Below are 22,786 nucleotides of genomic sequence, written 5' to 3'. Positions count from 1 at the left end.
ATTTTTTTTATTTTTGTACGTGTTAGGCTTCCGCGAGAGTTGCACGTTCCGCGAACGTGAGAATCCGCGATGCCGGAAGAGGATTTCGTTCACGCCGTCTCGCTTCCGCTCTCCAAAGAATAAAAAAAAAGAAAAAAAATTAATAATAAATACGCGGATCAATGAGTAAACAGTGGACGTCGCATTCGGAGTCCGCCGGAGCGACTTACAAGTGCCTCCAGCACACGCGCGCGCGCAAACGTCGCATGCAAGATGTATGGATGCATGCACGAAGCCGTATGTAGTCGTTCCTGTGCCTTTGGCGTTTTTGGTGTATGCGGAGGAGAACGCGGTACTCGCCCTTTTTGTTTGAAAACAAACTCAGTGGCCCCATCTATTGGGTACCTCCGGCACGCTGCCGGTTTGCTTATATTTCCTAATTTTTGACTCCTCGTTGTTTTATCGTCAGAGTGAATTAAGTCTGCCAGTGCTATAAGTGGCCATTTCCAGAAGATATAGCGTGTACAGTGATCCCCCCCCCCCCCCCCCCCCCCAACTTGTTTTAGGGGCGAAGCTCCTTAGGGGCTAGCCATGTCCGTATGTCCGTCCGATGTCCGGCTTCGGGTGCTCGTGCTCCCGTTCTCGTGTAGGGCAAAAAAAAACAACAAAAAAAAAACACATCTTTACGTGATGAATGACGTTAATTGGGGCGAAGCTCTGGTGGTGCTTGTCTGCGTAGACGCTGAGCCGCAGCATGCCGAGCCTTTCGTTCGTTTTCATCCATGTCAGAAAGAGAATGTGTGGTATGGAACGTGGTTATATACGCATTTTAGCGTTTGACCGCAGCGTGACATGGATGAAAACGAACGAAAGGCTCGGCATGCTGCGGCTCAGCGTCTACGCAGACAAGCAACACCAGAGCTTCGCCCCAATCAACATTATTCACCACGTGGAGATGCGGTTGTTTTTTTTTGTTTTTTTTTTTCTGAAGGCACCCCCTTAATTCGCACGACTCCTCTATTTTCAATGCCCCCCCCCCCCTTACCTCCCTCCCTAAAAATCTAGACCCCCCCTAATTTCAATTCCTGGGGAAACCCTTGAGCGTGTATGTTGTCACGAATGATGACAAATGATGCGGCGGCGAATAACTGGGGAACCCTATGTTTCAATAGGCCGAACTTGTGGCCAAAACAAAATAAAAGAGTTAGCGTTGCAGACGTCGATGTCGGCGAAATAGCAGAACGAGCGTTGGGGCAAGACCGACTCCGGCTCGCTACGCGGAGCACCTTTTGTACGCGCGTGGGTTCTTGGAACATTCGGCCTCGAACGTTCGGCGCGTAGAACATTCGTAACTCGATCAGACGAGAAAGCTCTCGATTTTGCGAGAACGCCAAGTAGAAAGAATAAAAAGACTCGAACCCTGATCCTCTGGGCGACAGTCATGCACGGTAACCACTCGCCCACGTACGCGCTCGCTCGGCGACGCGCGTGGCATTATTTGATTTCGCAAATACTGCCAAACCCGCCGTCTAGTTCGGAACCGGAAGTGGTTGGGGGGCTATATTTGCATACTGGCACCACCGCATGTTTCAACTCACGCGAGAAAGAGTGACTAGCATGGTATGGAGGGCTGCGGCTTACTGGATAACAAGCCCCATGGGGCGGGATATTCTGACGTTACCTACCTGAGGCAAACGCTGGGCGCTGATTGGATACGAGTGTTGCGTCATTCAGCATTCGCCTGAGGTTCGTGTTCAATTCGGCAAGGACACGAGTCCGAGCCGAACGCTGGAGCAGCACTCGTGCCCGCGTTGTATGGCCGAGTGGGCTAAAGGCCCGTTCGCACACTTGCAAACGAGTAGGACCAAGTGGGACAAGACCGGTTTTTAAGCCCCTTTCGACGGCTTAGGACTAAACGCGCTGCTGCGGAGCAGGTCCTAAGATGTCGCGAGAGACTTAAAATCCGGTCTTGTCTCAGCTAGTTTTACTCCGTTGCGAGTGTGTGAACGGGCCTTAACGCGTCTCAGCTCGGAGCGTGGAGCGAAAGCTTTCCCTGCATGCTCTTGGGTTAGATCCCTACCCCCTGCCCGTTTCGATCTGGATGAGTTTAGTACCGGCACGCGTTCGTGCGATCACTACGTGGTGCACGTTAAAGGCTTCAGGTTAGCGGTTCTACTACACTCGATAAATTTATCATCTACAGCTAAGAAACAAGTCACCCGTTGAGGCGTACTAGCATCAAGGCTTTATAAACCACTGATCTCAATGGCAATTGCTGCGGATCGCGCATCCCCGATTGTTCGCTGCAGCGCGAGCGGCCACCGGACGGCCATCTTGCGTGCCGTGTTTTCTCGTTTTCTAAGCGTTTTGCTGCGGTTTTCCAGCGTGCTTTAGACACGTTTTCTACTCGTTCGTCGTCATTCGCCGAAGACGTTCTTTAAGATCCTGGGTGAGGCGTGATACTTACCGTTGAGAACACGTAACAATGTTTACGAAAGCGCAGTGCCTCAGGAAAAAGGCGCAACTCGTCGAAAGCAAGTTTCGCCGGTCTGGCGGCGTGTTCAAAGCTTTCTCTGCACGCCGAAGTGCTGTGTCTACTTGGATACCGATCAAGAATCGACGCCGTTTGAATGTGTTTAGCGAGTGCAATGTGCGTGAAGCCGTTTGTGCCTCTGGATCATCGTCTTACTTTACTCTGACGACTGTATACTTGCGGCACTCGCGGTCCAGAAATGAGCTTATTCCAGTGTCCATCCAGTAGCGACAGAAAAGAGGGGGGGGGGGGGGGGGGGGGGGGGGGGGCGGGAAGGTACGTCTTTTTTTTTTGTCCTTAGACGATTTACAAAATACTGCGCAAAACAATTCCTCATTACTGATCAGTGCTGGCTCATTATCAACCTAATTAATTGCACTTGACGTTTGAGCGTGGCTCGCCTAATTGTGATTGGTCAACAGATTGCACACGACCATATCGGTCGCGCTTCAAATATTTTCATTCTCGCCGTCTTGTACTTTTGCCTTCGAAAACCCTCCTTGCTCCACAGCTTTGCTCTATTCGTGCTCCCATGTGATCCAGCAGAGTAAATTTGTGACATAGCCAGGATTAATAGTACATAAGAACACGTAAAAGATCCCCCCCCCCCCCCCAATTTATTGATAGCAACTCACCAAACCAGCTGGACGATCCAGAGCTCCGTGGCCGATATATGTATATAAATGATCTAAAGGCATCTACACGCGACACACGTTCAGAACTTTGGTGCGGCGTCGATTCTTGATCGGTATCCAAGCGTGCGAAGGCACAAAGAGGCAGCACTCGGCGTGCCAAGGAAGCTTTGATCACGCCGCGAGACCGGCGACACTTGCTTTCGACGAGTTGGGCCTTTTTCCTGCGGCACTGCGCTTTCATAAAAATTTCCGCGAGTTTTCAACGGTAAGTATCACGCCTCACACAGGATCTTAAAGAACGTCTTCGGCGAATGACGACGAACGAGTAGAAAACGTGTCTATAGCACGCTGGAAAATCGCAGCAAAACGCTAGCAAAACGAGAAAAAACGGCATGCTGCAGATGCCATCCGGCGGCCGCACTCGCGGAGCGGGGATGCGCGATCCAGCAATTGTCATTGAGATCAGTGGTCTCAACATACTAGCAACACAATGTTTTGCTGTACTGAGTCAGCGAAGGGGGTAGTGCGCGGCCATGTTGATATTTGTATATGTTGTGTATGTGTAGGTTCTCCCTGTATGCGCACTATATCGTATGTAGTGGCAGGCAAAGTTTATGTGTGTGTGTATAATATTGGGATGTGTAAAAACGTGATAGAGGAGCTATAGATTTTGTTTGTGGCCAATGAATTGAACGGTACCTAGCGCCACCTAGCCTAGACATTTGCAATGGATGGATGGATGGATGGATGGATCTGGCTAAACCCTGTGAATCGGGCGGTGGCTTGCGCCACCTAGCCAACATTATAAATCTAATATGTTTTGAATTCCAAGATTAAATCTCACCCCTGCCTCGATTTTAGCCACCAGTCTGATAACCTCCGCTTGGTTATTTCTACCCGTGTAAAGTCTATTTTTCCTTCACTGTCTTTAAAACCCAATGCTTTGATTAAATCCGCCCGGTCACTGTTAACTGTTGGGTGAAGCCCTTTACAGAAAAGTATTAAGTGTTCAGCCGTTTCCTCCTGCTCCCCACACACACTACATAAAGTGTCCATCTCCTGGTACTTAACCCGGTACGTCTTAGTCCGCAATACTCCTGTCCTGGCCTCAAACAACAAAGAGCTTCCCCTAGAATTATCGTAGATATTTTCTTTGCAAATTTCCTGTTTGAACATTCTGTACGTCTCCAGTGCTGGTTTTGTCTGCATACCCGTTTCCCACAGACCCTTCTCTGTTTCTTTTATCCTTTTCTTAACCCGTAATTCCTGGTTGGCGCCCCCACTGCCGCCCAAATATTTGCTTGATAATTACTTTGCCTCTGCCTGCCATCTGGTGGCTAGCGCTTTAACCTTTTTTTCACGCTTCGCGGTATTTTTTGGACATTGCAATGAGCCAGATGCTGCTTTGAATTCGCTCTTTTTGGAACGACTCTTGGTTTCGCGAATGGTTAAAACTCCTATTTTACGTGCGGTGCTACCGAAGCAAATGTGTCGCAGGGATTCGCTAAGGTGAGACGTGATGTGTGTGCAGTGGCCGGGTTCGAGTTGTCTCCGTTTAACGTCGCAGTGTTCAAAACGAGAAGATTGAGTGACAGCATTCGAAACTCATTTCCTTACCGGCACGAGAAGCAGGCTTCGGCTATATAGTACGTGAAAATCTCGTGTTACGTCTTCATTTTTCTACAGCTCTCGCTCCGACAGTAGAGACTTGTTGGATGCGCGCCAAGCAGTTGACTGCGTTTCTTGCGCTAGCTGCTTAGCAGGCGTTCTCGGATGAATCGCGGCAGCCTTGCGCGTAAAGAACTAGGCTATGTGTAACGTCCTGGCGTCCTCGTTAAGCCTTACTGAGCTCGATTCCTAGACGAGTGAGCAACGTTACTCCCCCGTTTTCAGGGACGAACGTTGCTCCGTTTTGAAAGAAACATACGGGGCAAGATCGTTTCTCTATTTATTGAGGAATATATATATATATACGCGTTGCTGTGGTCGGTCTTCCGTAATTGGCCAAATGTTCACTATGGGATCTTGAGTATGATGAATTCTGCTCCCGTTGATGGAAATAAGAAGGACGTATACGCCCCGCAAGTGGGCTCATTTTCGTCTTCTGCGCATGAGAAAGGAAGTAGCGGTGACGTCAGAACGCCGAGCCCTGATTGGCTGATCGCGACCCTCTATCTCAGCGTCGTCTGCTCCTTTGCAACGTCGTCTGCTCGCAACGTCGTCTGCGTCTGTCTTACCTTTTCTGCGACTTTCGGAAGTGCAGGTCTTTACGAGCGAGCTCGACTTCGGTACGTTGTTTTTTTTCTAACAACTATAGCAGACGCGCATCAAGGAGGGAAGTCAAATGACTCACATGGCGAGGTGTCCCGAAGCGTCGAGGTTTGTTTGCTAAGGACCGAGAGGGTGAGCGTGTTAGTGTCCGCAAGTTCCCTCCCAAATACTTTTTCGCTCCTTTCGTGTGCGGCGAGACCCCTCATTCTTTAACGGCGTCGGTGGGTTGGCGCTGTTAACGTCGTCTGCTTTACGTCTGCTAGTAAAAGCGATGGCTGCTTTACCTTTCCCGCGTCTGCGGGAGATTCAACGCTTTTTCACCGGCGAGAGTCACCGTTGCCTCGGGAAACAAGGAGATAACAAGAGGAAGAAATTGACCTCTTAATCTAAAACTAAGGTCAGCGATCAAAGTATAATACGGGAAGGGTTCACAAGGGTCGCGCGGGCATATTCCATTCAGCACACCAGCCGGTCGTGGGTAGACGGTCGCCGAGTCGCGGAGTGCCTGCTAGGCCTAACTGCCGTGCTCGCTTGGTCGCGTTCGGTGGAGTCGTGGCTGTTGGAGCTTTTCCCGGGTGTTTGTGGATCCAGCGTTCTTGTTCGTCGTGGTCTGTTTCAAGTACTTTTTACTTTTTTCTTGCTGCTTGAAGTCGGGACGCGTGAGAAGCGCACGTAGAAAAATAAACGTCCGTTGGTCGTCGCGACCGCGACGCTGTCGGCCATGCTCATTTGATCGTAAAAAGTGCGTAAGACAGCTTCGGAGCTGTCGTAGGATTTCGTCGTAACCTGCGCAAAACTTACGAAAATTTCGTTTCGTGAATATGGATTTGTTCTTAAGTTATGTCTTACGCACATTTTTGGCGTAAGATCGTCGCCTGCACTTCCGAAAGTCGCAGGAAAGGTAAGACAGACGCAGACGACGTTGCGAGCAGACGACGTGGTAAAGGAGCAGACGACGCTCAGATAGGGGGGCCGCGATCAGCCAATCAGGGCTCGGCGTTCTGACGTCACCGCTACCCCCTGCGCAAGAAGCAGACGAACTTGCCCTCCGCATAGACTGTCACCTTCGATGGTGTTGTTTTAAGGACGCGATTACTGCAAGCTTCCGACGTGCTTTTTACATACTATTAAAATTATTGCTGCCCATCATTAATCGTGTCGTGACGTCACAGATAGGAACCGAAACACCTCGTCGCTAATAGCTATAACGCGTAACCACGAGGGTCGTTCAAGGGCAACCGGAAGTTCTAGTATACCGAAACTTGAAAACGACGTTAACGTAATCTTTCTTTGATCATTCCAACCCCGAAATGACGTATTTGGCGCGTGTAGAGCAGTTCCAGCTGTCAGAGCGGTGAGCCACGTGTTTGTAGCTGTGAAGCAGCGGTGCATTCCGTACGGCATTTGTTGCGGTGGTGAAACCTAAGCCAGCTGAAGCTTTGAAAAACTGACATAGTGTTGTGCTTGTCGGATTTTTAATTTTCTCTGTAGGAATAAAGGTCCCGAACAACTTTGAACGCTTCTTGAGCATACATTTACATACAGAGTGGAATCCAATAGCAGCCAGCCTGAGAGGAGTGCCTCTACCTTCAGCGGGCTTGCCGGTCTGCTTTGCCCTCTTGATTTCCTGTTCATCAAATAAATAAACATTTCATTTCTGGTTGAATCAAGAGAGTAGAATACACGAACTCTTGCCGAAGTAGTCTCCTAGTCGTCCTTCTATAAAATACATACGCGCTTTTGTAGTATGGCTTATTTTTGTCCTGAAAGTCACATACGACATAAAGTACCCTTTCAAGTTTAACCTGATTCGTGGAGTGCGTTGCTCATATCAAGCGAGAGCTTTTTTTGGGAAGAAGAGTGGCAGCTGCGGTAGCGACTTTCTATTAGATTTACAGAGAACAAAAAATATATAAAAAAAAGAAACACAAAGGGGAAAGAAAAAAGAAAGTAAGTTCCTCCCGAACTTGAGAAGAGAACATCTGGGAATTGGGCGATGCTCTTGAGCTTTCAAAAAGTTCAGTCCCTAAACAACCTTCAGAAGCAAGTAAAAAATAATATATCGATTGGAAGAGAGAACGCTGCGCCGCACACATGCTCGATATATGTGGTGACCGGCCGGAAGCGTCTTTTCGTGATCTCTGGAATTGGTCCGTGGGCGGTCGCCATCTGAAACACGCAACGTCCTGCGGGAGCCCGGCCTCTTCCTTTCCTCGGAGTCTTTGGTTTCGAGTTCGATCGAAGCGGAGGCGAACCGTTTAAACGAGGGGCGCACGTGTGCAAAAAACCAACCGAAAATCGCCCCAGCTTTGGAACATACGAAGATAATTTCCGCGATACTGTCGAAAAAGGAACTAAAGAAAATCCGAAGCCGAAAGCGTTATTCTCCGATAGGGTTTTGTTCAAAAACTGAGCAGTACAAGTGACTCATGAAAAGCAATTAACTTCTAGTATACAGTTACATCGGTTCAAATGTAATCATGTTGTTGACTAACGCGCTGTTTACAAGCAAGCCCGCTTTTGCCCACGTCAGGTGTGGGCAGTGCCCGTGCGCAGAAACGAGTTTCGCGTGGGGAAAAGCTTCCGCGCGTGCGCCATGCGGACAGTAGCTCCACCTCAGCGGCGCGACGTCGTAGTCGCGTGTTGGTATGTAGTTGGTTACGCGCTTACATTTGTGACTCGGTAAAGTCGTTTACTTAAAATTGTAACTAATTTGCATTGCAGTTACCTGTAAGAGCATATCGCATTGACAATGACTTTAGGTACTGTGATTACCGACGCGTCGTTTCGTTCCCAGAAATGTGTCGGTTCATAACCTTTCTATGTGACTCTCTGCTCGAAACAGGTCTAACGGCAGTGGCGTAGACCTCACGACTGGAAATACAACAGTCGGAGATGTGCTTATTTCTGAACGTACATTGTTACAATACATAAACACCCGCAAAGGAACGTCAGAAAACTAACATGGGTCCTGCTAGAATACATTGACAGCGGATGCATCTTACGCGGATGCATCTTACAAAAACAGCGGATGCATCTTACGAGAGGGAAAATATTTCAACAAGAACTGTTCACAGCGTCCCTAAGGCCCGTTCACACGATGCATTTTTCTCGCGCATCTAGAGTCCGAAAAGGACGCGCGCATCTACAAAAAGTTGCGCGCACACCTCGCTTCTGGAGCGAGCTTTTGCTGAAACTTTGCCGAGTCCTGTCAATCACTCTGAGGGCGCCGCCAATGGCCGCTCAGAAACGCTCTCACGTGGCCTTTAGGGGGGAGCGAGCTGTTTGAGAAGACCACTTCACTGCCGGTGTTGTAGCCGAGCCAAATCCGGAAAAAACCGAAACCAGGAACGATGGATACTGCCGGCGCTTCCGCAAGCACGTCAAGCACCACTGAAGGAAAAGTGAGTAGCATATCGAAAACAAATCCAGCGATGGACGAAGACGTAATTGGTGATGATGATAATTCGCGTCTATTTTTAGTCATAATTAAGAAATAAAACCTTGAGACAAGGAAAAAAAAAAAGGACGTACACAGTACCGTCTCAAAACCAGCACAGCGTACAGCTCTCATTTACTTCCACAACAGTCTTCTTCTTTGTCAACCTCCATCCAAATTATACATATTCAACAGTAAATAAAGTAAATGGCAGTAAATGACAATTCAGCAACTAGTAAAGGACAATTTAAGAGTAAATTAAGTAAATGGAAGTAAATGACAGCTGTATGCTGTGCTGGTTTTAAGACGGTGGTGTGTATGTCCCTTCTTGTTTCCTTGTCTTAAGGTTTTATTTCTTAATTATGATTGTTATGGCACTTAATTATGGCACTCGATTTGGGCTCGTGATAATCAATAGCTCGAGAAGCATTGGGGTAGTGGCCTGCGTCCAATCGCGGCAATGACGACAATAGCCGAACCATAACAATGTCTGGAACTCATTGCGTGTCCCGTGCCTTGCCAACCCCAGCGCGCGGCTATGATCATCATTGGCGGCATATAATCGGCTCCAGATCATGTGACTTCTTGTTCTGGCTGCGAGTTAAAAAAGTGAACACTACTCGCTTTTTCTTTCTGCGATTTCCTTTTTTTTTTTTTTTTTTGCATGTGGTGAAAAATGAACGCGTTTCGTGGGTCATTAACGTCACGTATTTGTTTCAACCGATATTTGCGCCAAGTACAAAAATGTGTTACATCCCCCCTCTTAAGAAGCAAAATAAATTTACCAGAAACAAGTACCCGCCCCGAAAAGGCATTAAGACAACACTCTCTTCAAGACTAAATGCCCTCAAAAAGTCTGTTAAGCTGCAGTCCCACTGCCATACAGCATACAGTTTGCCGCTGACTTGATGACACAATAGACTCCGTCCAAAAATACCTGCGTGCAACACTACGCGCATTACATTATGGGACCTTTTTGACCATGCAGAGGAGCGGCATGGTTTTGATTTCGGTTGGCCCGTTGACCAAGTAGTACATCTCAGCACCGCATGAACATAAAGTCAGCGCTGGCTCGCATTGCATCCATCGATCTTCGTGAAAGCCCCTTTAAAACACGGACATTCGGCGGCCGTAAGAACCTGCCTAGACTCAGCGAGGAGCAGAAGTAAGGCCTTCCGCTTCCGATACCTTCCTGGTCTCCTGGCCCCCAGTCCAGAGTGCAGCATGACCCTCCCGGGTCACGGATCATTTAACAAGCTTAGGACATCGATACGGTGGAACATTATGATACGCCCAGTACAATTCTTCGTTTGTTTACCTGCGCACAAACTCCGGTACTTTGGATCCTAAGAAGAAACGTACCCTATCGCTATGTCCGTATTGGTTGGCAACACCATAATTTTAAGGAAGGTCAGATATTCAAAAATGCACGCACTGTATTTGGTCACAACAGGATGTAGTGAATTGATGTTGGCAAGTCGAAACCGAAACGGTCGCCAAAAGTTACTTAAGGTACTTTGCGCGGCACAACGCCGCTAGCATCTCTTCGATTTTGCACGAGGTCAGTTATCTTCGGACACGCCTGAGGCATGTTCCAAGCATGTTTGCTTGATATATAGGTTGTCTGAAATACTCAGACTGCATCTAAAATGGGCCCCAAAAATTTGCGCCTGCACGTAGCAATGTGATCTTTTCGTGAAATGTGTATTTCACAGGTCGGTTTAATCCTAAAAAATTACAAAGCGTGGCTCCCGCTCTGTAAAAAATAGGACCAAAAACCTCTCCAGGGTCAACGATGAACGGCGACGCAGACGACTGAGTCGGGTAACGGGCCGAGTTTGGCGCACCTATTGATAGATGGCGTCGGGAGAAGCGTCGGTAGGTGTAGCCGATTAGCGAAAGAAAGCAGACGGTGCCAGGCGAAATCTGCGAAATCCGTCGGCAGCAAGGGCGCCGTTTGCGCCGTCTTTATGCAACCGCGATTTTCATTTCTATCTCTTACGTCATGTCTTGTTATTATTGTCCGTGTTTATTTTTAAACCAAAGGTACATTACAAAAAAATTGTTGTGTTCATTTAAACAGACCCCGGCCGTCGCGAGCAGTTTCGATAAGATGGTAGCGTCATCTGTCAATACGTGCGTTAAACGCGCCCGCCGCCACTCCACTCGATCGTCTGCGTCGCCGTCCGTCGTTGACTCTGGCAAAGTTTCGGGCCCTATTTTTTTTTTACAGATAGGGAGCGACGTTCTTTCATTTTACAAAATAAAACCGACCTGCAATATACACCTTTCAGGAACAGTTTAGATTGCTGCGTGCAGGCGCCGATGTTTACAGCCCATTTTAGATCGAGCCTGGGTATTTCAGACACTCTGTATGTTTGCATGCCTCGAACATGTCATCACACCATTTGTTTTCTGTGACCAATGTGACAAGAAGAAGGAAGAAGCACGCCTCAAAGAGTGTCTGCAGACTCTTTTTAGCGTGGGATGGAGTAGAAGTGTAAGATCATATAACCCTGGTCTGATTCAAAGGGCGAGCTGCCCTGCACTTCACAACTGCTTGGAAACTGAACTGCAGGTGCTTGAAAAATATCGGCCTAACCAGTGGCAGCTCGTTGAGCAAATCCAGACAGTCCGACCACCGAAGAAAAAACAAGTTACCGTACTATCGTATTCTTACTCCGATGCCTCATTTACGTTGCTTATTTTTGCCTCAGACCTTTAGCATATCCAAGCGTTGCGGTTCTGATTCCGCACACCGTGGCAGGCAGGGACACAAACCGTAACCGTAGACCTAACTAAAACCACCTAGGAGCGAAATTTTTCCGGTAGCCGTAACTAGAACGAAACATTCCTTTTTATTTCACCGCAGCCGGAACCATTAAAAAGTTAAAGAAAAGCTGAAAAGGTTCTTGAAAGAAAAAAATCTACTTAGATGTGAATTTTAGAGTAATATTATTTCGGGAATCTGGATATCGCGTTCTTTTTACCCGAAGATGTAACTAAACGCGAGGAAACACGAAAACCCTCCGACCAACGTTGTTATTTTAGCTCAGTAGATTAGCTCAGTTATGGAACTGCTCATAGACTCTGCTTTCACGAGCAGTAACCCCCCTCTCTCATCACGCCTCGCCTCCCATCGTTGCACGCGCCAGACGGCTGCTATGGGAATTGCAGTGTATTCCATGGAATACGTACGTTTCGAAACGCAGCGTCTAGATGACGTTCTATTATACTTTATGAAGCAAACAGTTTTGAAACGAAAAGCTAGATGGCGCCTCAAGCGATGGGAGGCGAACTGAAGCGAGTGCGGAGGTGGTGCCTCCCTTTGCGGGAGTTCCATAACTGAGGCAATCTAGTAACGTTGTCTCTGACCAGTCTTTACGTCATACCCAGATCTCTCGCCCGCCAGGCGCGTGTCGCTCGCGTGGGCAGCGCGTGACGTCCCTTTCTGACCTTTTTGAAAATAGCGAGAGTACGCGTGCATAGCTTTGATAGGCGCTGAAGATGAGCGAGTGCGGAGATTCCGGAAACTGTATATGACGTCAGACTCCGGGAAGGAAGAACTTCAGCGGTATTTTGAAAATTATTTTCTGCAGCCTCCCTGCACCAATTTGAAAAATAATCTTTATATCCGTGATCCTGGAGGCCAAATGAAGACGATTTAACTGTGTTTTTTTTTTTCTCAAATACAGAGCGGCGCCAGTTTCCCTTTAACCGATGACCGATATAGAGGTTGTTTTACTTTAATTTGAATGAATTTAAAACTAAAATCTAGGTAATGATTACGCAAATGCCGTCTTCATCGTGTTTTTTTTAGGTTGGAAGATGTTTGGTTGCGATTTGGCGTATTAGAGCAGCGTTTGTTTCGCCAGAATCAAATTGATAGATAATTTTGCTATTTAGTTTTACAGCAATTCCAGTAAACACTATAGTTAAAAAAAAAAAAAAAACTATCGTGAAGAGACAAAGAGCGGTGCGCAAACGCACTCCGAGCCCGGCGCCACAGGGCGAGGAACTTTCCTTTCTTCTTTTCTGGGTCTTTCAGGTCGAAAACGGACATATTGAGAAGCGAAGCGATCGGCGTCAATATTAACATCAAGTCTTGACAAACGAGAAACGGCGAATAAAATTAATATGACCGTTGTACATTGATTGGGCTCTATGGTTGAAATATATGTTTAATCCATAAAGCATACTGTTTGAGGCAGTGTACTCCCATTGCGAGCCTGTTCTTTTTTCTTTTTCTTTAACTGCTCCCTGACTACAGGAGAGAGAGATAGAGAGCAAGTGAGATAAGGAGAGAAAATAAAGGAAGGTTGAGGTGACGTCGGCATACTTCTATTGTGTGGGAATTCATTTTACGAAGGACAACAAGAAGCGACAGCGTTGTGTCTGTGCACTTGTCTCTTGTCCTCCGCCAAATTTGCGCTGTTCCCACCCTGTGACGTGATCGACCAACTCGTCTAACTTGCCTTGTTAAACCTCTATTGGGCAGGGGATTGAACTATAGGGGCGCTTTATCGAGCTTGTTGTCCCCGCAGCCCGGTGTTTACTAACACAGCATAACAAATAAATTTAACCTCGCATGACACGGTCTGGGAACGGGCGCTTCGCACAGATCTGTGCTTTGGTCACTCGAGGACCGGTATTTGAATCATCATCTTCAATTTCTTTGATTAAAAAAAACGAGAAAATTTGGTTTGTTGTTTCCACAGCAGAAGCGTGCCGCTAGAGTCGTGACGGTTCTATCTCCTCTCCGACTGCCCATTTAGCTGGCGTTCAAAAAGACTCCCACGTACGGACACCCTTCTGCAAGAGGTATGCATATAGGTATACCTATATGCATACCTATATGCATACCCCCTATAGTATACTATAGGGGGTATTCCCTAGACTCCATATTTGAATGCACTGTTGTTGTTTTTCGGGGAAATTGTTTATTTACATATTTATATACATGAAAACAGTATATTACATTGTGTACAAATCATCAAAGCGAAAAACAAATCATCACGTACAATATGACTTAACATTCTTCGTTTTCCGGAGGTTGGTACTAAACATTTTTAGAGAGCAAATATTGCAGCTCAGTACAAATTTTGCAAGATTTTAGCAGAAACTACATCTATCTTTCTCGCCGCGGTTCTGTCGTTCGGACCATGACTACGTATACTTAAAACTTTTTTTTCCTTCAACAAAAAATCATCTTATATGATGTCTAGTGAACGACTGATACTTGCTACGATTTGTTTCCATTCATCGTCTTCAGAGCGTGCCAACAAGCTCTGACCAACAAATATAGCGATGTTCTTGAAGTTTATTCAGCAAGGTTTGGTGACATCCACATTGATGTCCACTTTCCGTGTTTTCCATAAGGCATATAAGCCAAGTACCACAGGTGTGTCAAGGGCCGTATCTAACTGGTCTCCGAAATGCAGGTAACGAAAGTTACTCTCCTCAACTTCAAAGTCATTTTTGACTGTTCTTTTGAAAACGTCCCCAAAAAAACACAGCATCAACAGGTCGTACGAATGCGTGAGTGAATTATTCAGTGGTGTTACACAATCTGCCGTTCGTGCTCCAAAATACATCGATTCTTCAGGATTCCCGCCACTCTTTCACCGGTATCGTTCGGAAGTAAAAGCGGAAAAAGAAAGACTTGCACTTTGGCGTTGTAGGCATACGTTTTACTCTTTTTAAAACATCTGTAATACAATTTAAAGAAGCATTGAAAGGACTCAAGCGATATAGTGTATCAGGAAATAAAGAATTAAGTAGACATTCCTGTAATTTATTTTTGGAGCACGACTCCAAGAAAACACTCGTGAAACGTGTTTCCCAAAATTCAGTGATGTCTGCGACCTCTTTATAAAAGCCACGTAAATCGATTGCGTCATTCGATGGCATTCCTGCTACCTTTGCCTGTGTATACTTCGATAAAAAAATAATCTTTGCACGCTTCTAGGAACGGGTGTTGAGGAATTAAAAAAAAAAAATCCATCTCGCGATTAGTTGCCTCACAAAGATGTGACCGAGGCCTAGACCACCATGCACCGTTTGTCGAAAAAGATTAGATCTGCGCATAGGTTTGTTCGACGGATTCCAAGTAAATGTTGCAAAAACTTTATTCAACCCTCTAACTGTAAATCTATAACAATGCATAACCTGTAGAAGGTATGTTAGTCTTTACAAAAATAAGATATTGCATGCGGCAACCTTTCCAAATGTAGAAAGGTATCGTTGGCTCCACATACGAACAGCTGACTTCACATTTGTGCCTACAGAGTCTCACATCGACTTTGGATTGTCCATAGCACTGAGTGGCACCACTAAGCTGCGGTTTGTTTCTAGACCATTCAACGTCCACGTACTTGGCCGGTGTTGATCCCCACTCCCCGCACCACGATCCACTACTTTTAGCCTTATTCACAAAAGCACCAGACACATGGCAGTAGTCTGTCATGTGACGTAGCTGTCACTATGCTTTGGTTTGTTGGAGCAAATGAGGACCAAGTCGTCTGCACACGCCAGGAGTTTTACTTTGCAGGCATGAAGTTGAAAACCTTGTATCTTTGTGTCGTTGTTGATGACCCTGCAGAGTGGCTCTCAGTAGATATTAAAAAGTGGCGGTCATTTTGGGCAGCCTTGGCGTACTGAGCATAGAGCGGGAATAAATTTTGAAAGAGACCCATTTATAATTATCTTAGTCGATATGCTATTGTAGCAAAGTGTGATGCCCTTTTCAAGAGTTTCGCCAACCCGTATGTGTTTCGAAAGGGCAAAACGAAATGAGTGCTCTACTCTATCGAAAGCTTTTTCGAGATGAAGCTGTAAAATAGCAGCTGCTTCTTGTGTACGTTGGCATATCTCTAACATTGATCGAACAGTGTGGAGATTCGTCTGTATATTTCTTCCTCTTATTGAACATGTTTGGTAATCTTCGATGACTTGGGTTATGACAGTTTGAAATCTTCATATATGATTCATGTAGCCAGAATTTTGTAGTTAGTATTGAGAAGGCTGATATGTCTATAGCCTTCAACTTTTTAAAGCTTGTTAGGGTCTTTAGATTTGGGAATTAGTATTGTATGGGCCTTACGAAATGACTGCGGTAAGTTACCCGTGGTGTAAGATTCTTTAAAAACGCTCCGAAGTATGTGAGTAAATTTTTCTTTCCAGTTCTTGTAGAAGCTACAGGCACTCCATCCGAACCAGGAGCTTTGCGATTTTTCATTTCAGCGATGTGTTGCGCAATTTCTCGTACATTCAGGGATGAATTAAAATTTTCCCTTTTGTCGTTTTCTAAGCAGAGTAGTATGGATATTATCTCACGCGGACGTGAATGAGGCGCCTTAGTGCCTGTGGTAAAAAGATTGGTGTAATGCGAGACAAAAGCCTGGTGAATATCACTTTCATTCGTCAGTTCCTGACCATTCAGTTTTAGTAATGACACAGGCTTTTTCTTCAGATGCTTTCGTTCGGCGTGTAGGTACCTCTTCGTAGGCTGCTCTCCTTCGATCAGTCAGTTGTAGAGTGCGTGTCTTCACAGCCGCACCTTCATAGAGCTTCTGGTCGTGATCTTCTAGTTGTTTGGGAATGGGGCCAGCTGAACATGAAAAACACACAGAGAAAAAATATAACATTCGCACCGCTGGACTAGCAACATTTAATGATGCCTCTTTTTCCTTTTCTGCTAATTCTTGGTTCCGGTTTTCTTTTTCTTTACACTAATTTAGATTTTTTAATCCTTTACACTTGATTTAGGTTTTTTTTTCTTTACACTTAATTCGGAATTTTTGTTCCTTAAACGCATTGACTTTTCTGCTGTCGGAATGTTCTCATCTCTTTTCTTCTGTCTTCTTTTTAGCGGTCTTCCTCTTCTTCTACCTTTTCCTGAAACTCATGTCACTCCGCAGAAAATTTTTCTCTGAGTTGTGTAGTGCAACGCAAGGGGCACTAACGCAGTCCTCGCCTTTTTCTCGATGGCTAGGGCTTCCAGTATTTCACGGGCGAGTGTATTTTTATGTCGCCCCACGATGTTAACGTTGCACAACGTTGCCTCGCATTGGCATGCATGACAATGGGCTGCAAGGTGTCCTGCTGCTGTCAAGTTTCGTAGAGACGTGGCATGCTCCCTGGTTCTATCATTAATACAGCGCCCTGTCTGCCCAATATAACACCTTCCACATGTTAATGGAATGTTATAATTGACTTCTTTTTGACATTGGGCGTACCTTGTTTTGTGTGCGATGTTACATGCCTCTTGGTGCCTACGTTGGTTCTCGTTTACCCTGCCGCACATTGAATATCCTTTGTTCGGCGCGGAGCTTATCACCTGGACCCCTTGCCAGCCTGCGATCTTTTTTAGCCGGTGAGTGATCCCATGGAGATATGGTGCTACCACTTTGGGATTTACAGTCTTTTTCTTTGTTGTTCGCCCGATGCCTTCCTGTCCGCGCTTCAACTTCTGGAAGATCTCTTCACATATTGATACCAGTAGTGTTTCCGGATACCCAGCATCAAGCAGCCTGGATATCTGAATGCCAAAACTCTTCTGGGTCTGGTGTTCGCATGACTTCTTTAAGGCAGATGTTAGTGCCGTGGTGGCGACCCCACGTTTCACGTTCTTTGAGTGTCCGGATTCGAATGGAAGAAACCCTTTGCAGGACCGAGCTTGGTATCGCCAGCAGACGTCTTGTACTTCCCTGGCTCTTGACATTCGAGATTATGTACGTACGAGAGATCGTTGTTTAGACGTCTTTCTTTAGTTTTTTCGTTGTACCTTTTTATCGAAGATATCTCGATAGCTACTTCTCGAATTCTAATATTGAACAGTTCCCACTTTTGGCACCACCCAGTCTTGATGTGTCCAAGGTCATTTATAAGGCTTTCTGCGGCTGTTTGAGAAACATAATTTTCTAACAAGCTCTCATTCATCTTCCAGCATTCCCATGATTGCGGATTTTCCTTTATTCGTTTTCGGTTCGAACCTAACACTAACCTGACCATAGAATAACTGAGAAATATGCAAGAATTACATTATAATTACTAAATGACCTGCTAGCCGAACCAGACACATAGATACGGTCCGAACGCGCATGCGACGGTCCCGGGAAATGCGTATATTGAAGAACCTTTTTCTTTTTTTTTTCTTTTTTTGTGAAATTGTTTAACAGGTGGCAGTCCCGAACGAGAGCTTGAAGAATGTCTACACTTGGATCAACGATTTTCTTACTCGGAATCCCATCTTTGGCATTCAATACGCAGTTAAAATCTCCAAGAAAAATAACATCGAATCTGAATGCTCAATTGATTGAATAAGTTCTCCCTTTACGCGGAGTCATTGTACGCGTAAACAACAACTATGCTCCAGGGGTGAGCATGTATGAGGACATTTGCAGCAAGAGCCTATACCAGCATCTGCACCTTCAACTAAACTGCACATGCGATATTAACTTTTTTTGGAACAAAATGGCGCTTCCAGCAGTGTAATCGGTTGCTGGGCAGTGGTATTTATTGCATGAGCTTGACCATACGCTGTTTTGTTGGTGAAGTTGATGAAGAGAAGTGAGCTAAAACAAAGAAGGCAATGTATGCACGCTGAACCCGCACAGCGCGCTTGTTTGTCTCGAGTTCAGTCGTTGCAAAAAGCGCTCCAAGAACTTTTTGACCCTGGCTTGCGATGTGTTGCATCGATGCGTTCTGGTTCTTTTTTGCTTTTTTTATGTATTTAGCTTGTACCTTGTTTGCCTGCCTGACGAGAACGCGCGGCTGGCATGCTTTTCGTCGTATGCTCGACAGTTTCATTTTGCATACAATTTCGGGAATCAGTTGGCGACGGAGCGAGGGACATGGTTTCGGTTACGATCAAACAGTCCTTGTCTCTGCTCGCGCGACGATGCACACGCCACTGCAAGCCTGCCGAAGTTGCCCTGACGTGTTTGTGAACTTGATTGCACGGCAGAGGCACCAGCCGGGACGCTTCCAATCCATTTTTTTTTTTTTTTACGTTTGCTTTTTTTTGGACGAAAATCTCGTACGCCGGGAGCCCGTAAAACGGTGGCAAGCGGGTTTTCGGATTTGCTCGGCAACGCCTACAGTACTGTACATCTGTTGGATGTCTCAGCAGTAAAAACACAAGCAGGAATTATAACTTCCGTCACAACACGTCACATTAGAACACTACAGAAGTCAAAACACGAAGTGCCCTTCATTTTACGGCACTTAAAACGAATATTTTTATTTTTTTTTATTTTTTTAAGAATATCTGCTCCAAAAGCCACTTTAGCTGCTCCGAAACATTGTCTTGGCTGCTCCAAAAGCCACTTTTACTGCTCCAAAACACTGTTTTGGCTGCTCCGAAAGCTGCTCCAAAATGGCTTAGGTCAATCACATCACTGTAAACCGAAAATACACACACACACACCAAACATCTTACACACAATGCAACCGCAATGTTAAAAAAAGGAAAACAAACAAACAATATTAGCAGCTGCACTTTAAAATTTGACTTTATTCCTCTAAGTTCCTTAACGCATTCCTGAGCTTTTTTTTTTTTTTTTCTCGATGTTATAAGGAGCATTGATTCTGGTAGGCGGTTAAATACATGCGGCACATAATACACTCACGTACGCTCACCATACCGACTTCGAATACGCGGTACACAAAACGAAGAGATAGCCTAACTGGTCGCTGTTGAATATAAGGGGCTTTGAAATTAAGGGGGGGGGGGGGGGGGGGGCGGGTTAGGAGGAGCTTCAGAAATGACACACTACGACGGTTTCCCTAAAAAGCCCCTCAAAATATGGCATGTGAAGTTCCTTTAATATCTCTGTACTCGAGACGTATTTCATGTCAAACGCGACACTTTACAAAACTCTTCTCAGCAACGAATTAACTCTTGCGCTCCAGAACAGCGAAAATCCCATAAGAGGTGTTATGCCGTACCGTAAATAGCTCTATGTCAAGGCCTCTGCTATCATTTTCCTAACAGAAAAAGTCAGAAACATTTTAACGTTGCACAGACAGCGCGAAACACTTTTTAACTTTTTTGCAGAAATGCGTCATGTGCGTGCACCATAGATAAATCTCCATCGAAGTATATCCCGAGGTATTTTACAGATTTGGCACATTCTGTAGTTTCGCAATAAGAAGAACTGCTGCTGGAAGTATGCAGCCCTACAGGAAGTGGGAGTTCAATCCACTTCAGTGGATTTTTAAAACAAACCAGTTTTGTCTTTGACGCATTCACCTTAATCAGCTTCGAAGTAATCCTGTCCATTTTACAAGTAAAATCCCTTTGAAGATTTTGATTGTTGACAATTGGTAATCGGCATGACATGACACCAACACCGTGTCGTCCGCGTATTGAAATGCTTTACATTGTGAAACAGCACTAGGGAGAATATTGATATACAATCTAAAAAAGTAAAGGAGACAGCACTGAACCTCGCGGTACTCCAGCCGTTAAAGAAGTTCTACTACTCTTGCGATTTTTAAAAACCACAACCTGGGAACGTCCTGGAAAGTAATCTTTTAGGAGTGAAAAAAACGAACCTCGAAAGCCCAGCTTGTATAGCTGGGCTTTTTTAAAAACCACAACCTGGGAACGTCCTGGAAAGTAATCTTTTAGGAGTGAAAAAACCGAACCCCGAAAGCCCAGCTTGTATAGCTGGGCTTTTTTAAAAACCACAACCTGGGAACGTCCTGGAAAGTAATCTTTTAGGAGTGAAAAAAACGAACCCCGAAAGCCCAGCTTATATAGCTGGGCTTGTATGATGTTGAAAGCTTTCAACACATCCAAAAACACTGCACAAGTAAACACATTATTTTCAGGTCGACTGCTCTAGAAACAAAGTGTACTGGAAAAGCCGTGATCATGTAGCCAAGTAGCGGCCGCTTCCACTGGCGCTTTTGTGTTAACCGCCTGATATTAGAGTTTTTCCTTTGGTTTTTCCTTTATATCTTTGAAGTGACCATATTTTCCGGACCGGCTCCGCTACCCAGAATATTTTTTTTTTTATCTATTCCGCTATTTAGTTACTTGGGAGTGGAGGGCTTACGTTGCTGCAACTGGTCATGGCATGCGATTCATTACGCGACTTTCGCGGTGCAACTTGTTTTAGTATGGACTTTTGTTTTTCACAGTTGCTGACGCTATTACAGGAAACAACTTTTTAAACGTAAACATATATTTTTCTATATTTTCCCTTCAAGGTACACATTCTCTTCAGGAACGCTCTTTGATAATACAAAGTATGTGACATTCTGTTGTGAATTGAGTTCTTTTGTTACTGGTTTCGCAGTGTTCTCTATATTGAGTTCGTCTAGAGTCGTACACGTTTCGTCTGAAAGCTTTAAAATTGCCCAATTCTAGCATTGGGATAATCTCATATGCCATAGAATGGCTCTTTGTTCTGTAGAAATGTGATCTGTCGGACGATAATGCACGATGGTGGTCTAATGCAGCCAGCAAATCTTGAGATAAGTGTGTAATCTGGAGGTCCAGGAGGCCTTCCGAAAATCCACGTCAAATTGAAAGCTCTCAGGCACACATCGCCGCTTTTTCTAAAGTTGTAAATTGGAAAAATTGGTGGCAAACAAATAAAACATAGGAGGCTAGGGCACCACTGTCACAAAAATGGTCCTCCTGCGCAGTTATTTGCGTAGTCTTAAAGGGACCATGAAGGCAGTTTCGAAGTTTTATTCGACGATTGAAATGGATGTCAGGCACGTCTCAGATACTGTTGACCAAGTACTAGCTCGAATAGAAGTTTGGGTGCCGCACCAATCGAGCAAACAGGCGCGGTAATAATTGCGCCGGAAACGATGCCTGACACCCCACCGAGGCGGCGGCAGAAAGGTGAACTAAAGTGCGGCGAAGCGTGACGACAACGGGCTCCTCGTCTGGCGATTGGTTCAAACGATAGACGCGCTCTTGGTTTCGATTTCGGTGGTGAGATGTGATGAAAAACGTTTATTTGAACGTTGGATAATCTTTTGAAGTTGTAGTTGAGAATTAATAGGTTTCATATCGTGTATAAAAGCATAATCTGAAGCGATCCCTCCGTTTGTCACTGGTTGAACGCATCCCGCACTGCTACCTCGGGCGCGTAACAAGCATCGAGCAACCATGGACAAAAAAACAAGAAAAAGAGGTACGAGCGCCGGGGGCGGCGGACTCTTGGGTTTGGTTTCGTGCGTCGTTTCGTGTTCGCTTTGCGAACTGGTGTCTCACCAATCATGCCGCGTTTATGTGCAGTAGTAGGTTGCGAGAAAGGTCGGCTAAAGACGTGCGGTCAATCGGGCGACGTTAGTTTGCATAAACTTCCGACCGATGCAGCAATGCGCAGCATTTGGTTGCGCGCCGTCGTCTTGCGTAGAGCTGTGGACAGTGGTGTCAGGATTTGTTCGTTGCATTTCCGACCAGAATACTTTGAGCAGCAGCTTCACGTCAGCCGGAGTCTGGCTAAAAACATGAAATTCCCGCGTCTGAGGAAAGCGCGGCGTTGTCGTCCATTTCTTCCAGGTTTTCTTCACAGACCGCCGTGCACTAGAGTGAACCACACTGAGTGTGCACTAAATCCTACCGATGCCGACAGTGCTCCTTAAAGTCCCTTCTCTTTCCAGAGGCGAAAAAGGGAAGAAATCTGAATGTTTGTTTTGGTTTCGCAAATTTATTTGCAAGTACGGAAATAAGAGTCACAACGTTCTCGAAAAAATTGTGTGGCATGCCAGGACCCCAATGCTTCCGAAAACACCTTCTTAAAAAAAAAAAAAATTAAATTGCTTTCATGGTCTCTTTAAGTTGCTGAGGGATATTGAAGTTTAAAGACGCAAGAGCATTGCGGTGGCAGAACGGCGACTCTGTCCCGTCACCCGTCTCATTTCAGGGGAAGCTCTCCCTTTGCTCCAGGAAAGGCTCTT

General features: G+C 45.7%; 1 protein-coding gene and 1 pseudogene across 2 annotated transcripts in view; one reads left to right on the top strand and one right to left on the bottom strand.

Moving 5' to 3' along the window:
- Window positions 1-12,920, bottom strand: part of LOC121837368 — a 77,931-nt pseudogene extending 65,011 nt beyond the window's left edge.
- LOC8033539 (ras-related protein Rab-27A) overlaps window positions 1-22,786 on the top strand; it is a 197,046-nt gene that overhangs the window by 124,026 nt on the left and 50,234 nt on the right. The gene's annotated exons all lie outside the window — the stretch shown is intronic.

Source organism: Ixodes scapularis, unplaced genomic scaffold, assembly GCF_016920785.2.
Source record: "Ixodes scapularis isolate PalLabHiFi unplaced genomic scaffold, ASM1692078v2 PGA_scaffold0__279_contigs__length_252992795, whole genome shotgun sequence".
NCBI lineage: Eukaryota > Metazoa > Arthropoda > Arachnida > Ixodida > Ixodidae > Ixodes > Ixodes scapularis.
The sequence above is the reverse complement of the archived record's forward strand: the minus strand, read 5'-3'. Positions and strand labels throughout refer to the sequence as shown.